The sequence below is a fragment of the Pinus tabuliformis genome, chromosome 9 (genome assembly GCF_031772625.1).
Source record: "Pinus tabuliformis cultivar Carrire ecotype Pingquan chromosome 9, CPIR1, whole genome shotgun sequence".
In the NCBI taxonomy this organism is placed as follows: Eukaryota; Viridiplantae; Streptophyta; class Pinopsida; order Pinales; family Pinaceae; genus Pinus; species Pinus tabuliformis.
Genome location: NC_142307.1, coordinates 1,080,227,903 through 1,080,235,602, shown reverse-complemented (window position 1 = coordinate 1,080,235,602; position 7,700 = coordinate 1,080,227,903).

Below are 7,700 nucleotides of genomic sequence, written 5' to 3'. Positions count from 1 at the left end.
TACCAAGTCGCGTATATACGCAGGTTCGCTATATACCAAGTAATGTATACACACAGGTTATACATGCAGGTTCACTATATACAAAGGCGCGTATACATGCAGGATTGTTGATCAAAAGTCGCATATGCGTATGCGCGCACTTTCATGCACAGAAAAGCGCGTACATGTGGGAAAGCTTATTTTTGGGTCCGTGGTATTTAGACCTATGGTTTTGGACCTTGGTATTGCATCCGAAGTGTTGAACCTAGGTATTGGGTCCCTAGTATTGGTTCTAAATGGTTTTGGACCATGGTATCGAGTAAGGCCTAAGACTATAAAAGGAGAAGAAGATCATTAGGAAACGATAATTCAGAAAATCTTGAATATCTGATGAAGTATGAGATCCAGTATGCAGGTTATGTGTTCATGATGCTTTGCTTGATCTAAGCTAAGGAGCAATCTTAGTGGTTGATGGAGAACAAGATCTAAGGATAGATCGGGATCTAATGGCTTGGAATGAATCATCTCTATACGGTTTGATCTTGTTAAGTCTAGATCTGTATATTGACACATGTAATGTTCTGTAAATATTATGATCTGGGTATAACTCAAGTTTGGAATAGCTGCAAATCATGAATGAATATTTACAGATGTATACGCTGGTTGACTATGATAAAAGCGCGTACATACGCAGGTTAGATACATCTATGTAGCATATACAATATGAACTATGATGTTTGAAGTTGCAGGTAGTTCTGGTTGTTGATGCAAAGTCTGAGTTCTGGTGACTGTTTACTGGTGTCAGTATTCTGCATATTCAGTTTGGTTGATTGTGAGATCTATAATGGATTAGGATCATAATGAATTATCTTTATGTGATCTGATGGACTAGATCTAGATGCTAACATATGTATTATCCTTGTATATGTAATGATCTGGGTATGTCTAAAGTCAAGAAGTGTAGCGAAGTTATCAGTAAGTAATTGTTGACATATATGATGGTTCACTTTGGTGAAGTTGCATATACATGCTCATTCGGCTCTTCCAAGTAGCGTATGCATGATTTCTGATGATACAGTTGGTTTTGAATATTGTTGTAGAGTTCTATGTTCTACTCTGTGTTCTGGTGATTGCAGTTTGTTGACTGGGTTTCAGTGATTTAGTATTGGGTGATTCAGAGATTGATGATGCTAGCGTTGATTGATTTTGTGCTTCAATGATATTGATGGGTCTAGTATGAAAATTGGATGAAATGTGGCCTTTCAGATTATGGTGTTGTGCTTCAGGAGTATCCAGTCTGAAAATTTATGAAACGTGGTACTTGGAGGATGAAAGAGAAGGTTGTAGCCTTCTGTAGGTTGGCACCTATGTACTAGTACATTAGCTAGTACAAGAGCTAAGGGGGTGGTAGCTCCCTTCCAGTAGCAGCTGGAAAACGAGTGAAGGTTGGAGCATTCAGTAGGTTGGCACCTACGTACTAGTACGTCGGCTAGTACAAGAGCTAAGGGGGTTGTAGCTCCCTTCCAGGAGAAGCTGGAGAAAGAGAGAAGGTTGTAGCCTTCTACAGGTAGAAGCCTGTGTACTGGTATAAGACTTCACCAGTACAAAAATATTGTAAAAAGAAGTTTCTTATTAAAAGAAAATAGAGACGACTTGCAACAGGTGGTTTTCACCCACATTGGGTTTCCACCTTACATCATGGTGTTCAATGTGTGCTTCTTGTGTGTGATGATCTGTTCTATTTTCTGCACATGTTTACCGTTCATATGGTTAATAAAAGTTCTGATGCACTAACTAAAGATCAACATTTAATGGATTAACTTAATCATAAGTTTACTGGATATACGCTAGTTGCGTTAGACACAGTTGCGTGTACATGCAGGTTTCCTTCACTAAAGTAGCGTATATGAATCTGAGTATGGAAATGTAAAAGTGTTTGATTTGATAATACTGATTCACCCCCCTCTCAATATTATTTCCAACAAGTGCATTACCCAATTATCGAGGAAAAATAGGTCAAAAATACTCAAAAACCCTAATATTTCATGAAAAGCTGAATAAAAAGAGGGAAAAGTAAATATTTTTTACCATTTACCATTTTACCTTATTATGAAAATCTTTTTACCCACGTTTTCCCTAATTTTTCTGGATCAGATTGTGGGAGATCCAGGAGGTCATTCATTGAGCTGCTAGTTGTAGGTAAGAGCCAAGTCCCTAAGCTCCATTTCCATACTATTTATTCCTACTTTTATCCATTTTTTGGATTTATGAGGGACGTTTTGGCAAAAAATATTTCGCCCTCGGTCAGCACAATTTCCAGGCACGGAATCGCGCTAGCTGAGGGTTGCTAAAAATCCCAACCACGTCGTCGGTGCAACTATTTTTAAAATAGGCACGTCAGCTCCGTGGTAAAGAAAAAGCCATTTTCCTCTCAAATCCATTGTTTGAATCCAAATTTTACTTCAAAAAAATGATTATTGACATGAATACATGGTTCTTTCAGGAAAGAATCATCAAAAATGGTAGACTGGAAAGAACGTGAGCATGAAGGTGTGGAAACCCAGGCAATGAATGATCCTAACTGCTTGGACACCTTGAGTAAGTGTGGGCTCCTCAAGTTCTTTCTCACACCAGGGATGTGGGCCCAACATGAGCTACTTTGATACCTGATTAGTTTCTGGGACATAAATCGACAAATATTTATCATTTTTGACCAAAAGCTAGAGTTGGAACTTCATAGATCTATTTCATCACAAGATTGTCCCGAAGGAGAGAACCAATAAACCTATATGGGGCATGACCGATTGGGGCAAGTATATCCATCCTACTTTCCGAACATTGCCCAAAATCCCTCAAATCCAAGAGAGGAAAGATTGAAATTTCCAGTGTGCAAGGTCTGACACTAAGAGTGCTACTATTGACGATCAATAGAGTGGCTAGGTCCCAAGCATAGCATGACACTAACAAGTCAAAATTTCTATATGCTGTTGATTGTACAACACCGACGGTCTTCAATTGGGCGGAAGCCATGAAGATCAAAATGAAATGCTAGTTTTCAAAAGATAAGGTGGGGAATTTGAAGCAATTTTTCTTCAGATCTGTACTCATGACCTTATTCTTAGAATGGGTTCTGTTGTTCCAGTACCAGCTGACTGAGGTAGATCTACTGATGCCATGAGACCCATGGATGGTCCGTTGGAGTTGTTTGATGCGTAGGATCACTGGGGGAAACATATGTCCTACAATCCCACCTTATTTTCATGGCTACGATGAAAACTGATTATACTGGATGATTGGCTGTACGGCAGTACCGAATTCTGTGGAGATCTAGATATGCCACTTCCAAATGGGGAGGATTTTGACGATGAAGTTAAAAATTCATTTTTTTTTCAATTGTTTTTTATATATATGTGTTTATAACATCTTGTTTTAGTAGTGCAAATTTTGGACCGGAGCATCCATGCCAGGATGTCCCCGATAGCTAGGCGTGTTGCTCACTAGTTTGATGTCGCTCCTTATTAGGAGGGGAGCGAAAATGAGGAGAAGATTGTGAGGAACCTCGAGGGGTTGAATCTTGGTATCCTAGAGTATGCTCGGGTGGGAGATATCCCATGCCAGTACTAGAGGCATATGGTGGAGGTATCGGATCGGATCCGCCGATTGCTGACTCATGTGGCACGAGCAGTTTCATGTTACCATGATCACCATGCTGATTAGCTCCTAGGTCCTGCATTTACATTTTTGAGGCCTGCGTGCCATGGATATATGAGTTTTGTGAGCTTCAGATGTTATTTAAACACACATATTATTTTTTGGGGTTTTGATGTATCAAACATTATCACCATATATATATATATATGTTGTATATTCTTGCTTACTATGGTACAAATGATTTGTTTTGGCTTTTCACATGTTTCGTAAATGTCTATCCAACACATAATTAGCTAATGCATCTGTCAGTGTATTCATGCGTCTGGGCATATGATGATATGTAATGTAATCAAAATTTCTTTCCAGTATACGAATATGTAGATACATTCTCAATATCTAAGGGTTTCTGACGGAATATTTCCTATTGAGTTGAATGACAACAAGTTGTGAATCCAAGTTGACAACCAATTCCCGAATGTCAAGAGCAATGACTTCTGACAATAACTCGATAACCGTGTTGTATTCAACAATGTTATTAGTTGTATGACCTGAAAAGATACCTTAAAGATCAATCAACTCACCATGAGGGTCATAAATGGCCCATGTCGCCGAGGATAGATTCCAGGTACTACAACAAGCACCATCAGCGAAACTGATGTGAGGAATCACAGACATCTGCAAAGCAGGGAAAAACATAGTAAACAAGAAAGTTGTTTCAAAACTAACACACCAAACCACACTATACAAAAATTATTGACACACTAACGTACACAAGTAACCATGCAAGATGACCTAGGCATAGTACTTTTTGAGATAAAGCTCATTTCGGAGCTTGTCCAAAAGATTTCCTTCATAATCAATTAGCTTGTAGGCCCCTTTTTGCAACACTCATTTAACAATTAGTAGGGCCCATGCCACATGGCTTCGAACTTGCCTGCCCCCAGCTTATCATTACCTTGATCAAATAGTAGAACCAAATCACCCTCAGAGAACTTGCGAGGGGAGACCGACCGATCAAAATGGGACTTGAATCACTTCTTTTATGCTTCAATGACCAAAGCAGCGAGACGGCGAGTCTCATCCAACCATGCTAAATAGAAGAGGTGCTCTTCTTGAGGTGAGTTTTCAGGGAGAAGTTCGACAAGTAGCTTGAGTGAAGGAATTTAACACTCAATTGGTAACGTTGCTTCCAGATCATAGATGAGCTAGAATGGTGTGAAACCAGTTAGGTCCTTGGTTGAGGTTCGGTGAGCCCACAAAGCTGAAAAAAGCATGAGATGCCAATTGGACTTATGCATCTCAATAGTACATTGAAGAATTGTAACAGAAACTTTGTTCACAAGTTCAACTTGACCATTGGCTTGAGGGTAATACGGGGTTGAGCCATCGTGGAGCAAACCAAACATAGATCTCAACTCAGCCATCATGTAATCTCGGAAATGGGAGCCATGATCGATGACAATGGCTTGAGGTACGCCGAACTTGGAAATAACGTAATTGAATAGAAATTGAGTCGTCATTTTACCGTCTGCTGAGTATGTAGGCATTGCTTCATCCCATTTGATGAAATAATCCACAGGAACGATAATATAAACATGCCCCTTGACCGAACGAGGGTTACATGTCATATAGTCAATGCTCGATTTGGAAAAAGGACCAACAATAATGACGGGGTGTAGGTGAGTGGGTGGGGTGTGCATCTTGCGTTGGTAAATTTGGAATTCATGGCACTTGTGAATAACAAGGATGCAATCCTTAAATATGGACGACCAGAAATAAATAGCGCGAAGGATTTTTTGAGCAGTAGCATAGCTAGACATATGACCACCACATGCCCCAGAATGGAAGTCATTGAGCACTCTCTCAGCCTCCTCGAGAGTAAGACACCAACAAAGAACTAAATTGACACCGACACGGTATAAAGTATCTCCAATAATACGTTAGGGTTGGGAGTGATGCCGAATATGTCAGTGATCATCCTTAGTCAATGAGGACCAGAATGTGGACATCTGGAGATACATGATGATATCACCATACCATGGGTCAAGGGTGTTGGGTCATCCGGGAGTTGTTCATCTACACCAGTGGGGAGAGAGGTAGAAGGAAGGGAGCAAATGAACTCGACAAAAACCAGTGATTTCTTGGATTTGGTAGTAGTAAAAACCAAATTGAATTCTTGTAGGATGGAAATACATTTAGAATACTTGCCCCCCAGAAATTGACGAGTCATGATGTAGGTCATGGGGTTATATTCAGAAATCATAGTAGTAGTGCATAAGAGAATGTAGTGTCGAAAGCGTTGAACAACCTATATGGCAGCCAAGGCCAACTTCTCGACATGGGCATAACACGTTTCGGTGTCGAGGAGATTGCGACTGAGGTAATAGATAACATGTTCATTAGCTTCATCATCGTCTTCTATGAACACCATAGTAATGGTGCTAGAGGTGGTAGCTAGATAAAGGAAGTAATCATGATGATAATCTGAGGGATGCAGCAAAGGAGCATTTATGAGACAGCCTTAAGGTCATGAAAATAATTTTGGGCAACCTCATCCCAAACAAAGTGCGTTCCTTGCTTGAGAAATTGGGTCAATCTAGAATCTAGCCTAGCATAATTGGGCACAAAATGATGGAGGAAATTTGCTTTTCCCTGCAGGCTCTGAAATTGGTGCAACAGAGATGGAGGGGGTAAATTAACAATTGCCTTGACTTTAAGTAGATTAAGGCAAATGCTTTATGTTAGTGCCTAGATCTACCTTAGGCTGAAGGAAGGTAGGTCTAAGGTAACATCAAACCACACTTAACCTAGTAGGTAGCCCTACCAGGTTGGTAGAGGGCTCTCTCCTTGTCAATCTCAATTAGGATACTGGAAACTAGGGTTGAGATGACTGAATTTAATGTAGATTTTAGGCCAGGTATAGTAGCTCAAGCTTTTTGGTTTGATTTTTTAGGTTTTTGGTTTCTGGATCAATTGGAGAAGGCAGATTGGGTCCGCGAAATCAACTCAGGGATACAGTCATGTCCTGTGGGGCGAGGTAGACAAGGGTTTATGTCATGGAAAATTTTAGGGGCGAATGTTCGCCCTTTGGCGAAATTAAGGAGTTTTAAACTTTTAGTGGGCGAATATTTTGTATCATAGTACATTTTTACAAATCCCCTTAAATAGCCCACCTTATTTTAAGGGAGAGGGTGAAAAAGGCAAATTTAGCCCTTGAAATTAGGAGGTGCAACCTTCCATTCACCCTAATTTTCAAGAATAGGTTTTATTTAAGTGAATCCTATGGGCCAAATACCATATTTATAAAAGAGGTATGGTAAATTAATAAAAATATAAATAAATGAGAGGTATGGTAAATAAATAAAACATTTTTTATATTTACTCCATAAGTCACCTTATATACATGCAAGGGTGTAAAAAAATAAAAATATAAATAAAGTGGAGGTATGGTAAATAAATAAAAATATAAATAAACTAGACATATGGTAAATAAATAAAACCTCTTTTTATATTTAGTCCATAACCCTCTTTCTATTTATTAAGGCTCAAAAAAAGAGGTTTTATTTAAGTGAATACTATGGGCCAAATACCATATTTGTAAAAGAGGTATGGTAAATTAATAAAAATATAAATAAATGATAGGTATGGTAAACAAACAAAACATTTTTTATATTTACTCCATAAGTCACCTTGTATTTACGAACACTCAAAAAATGCGTTATATTTAGGTGAAACCTATGGGCAAAATACCATGGGCCATATACCATGGGCTAGATTATTATTAATACCATGCAAAAAAACATTATTAGTATTGATAAAAATAAAAATGGCACATGGCACTTACCCATGGTATTCACGTGGAATGTAGCCTATTTAAATGGGGGAATTGGCTTGGTGGATCAAGAGTAAAAATGGATGTTGTAATTTAATGTATGTTAAGCATTGTAACTTGGTTAAAATAAAAAATAAAATAAATTTTATTGATTTTTATAAATTACTAATAGTAACTTTTAAGCTCGAGGTTTATGATAACCCATGGTATTGACCCATGGTAATACCATGGTATTCAT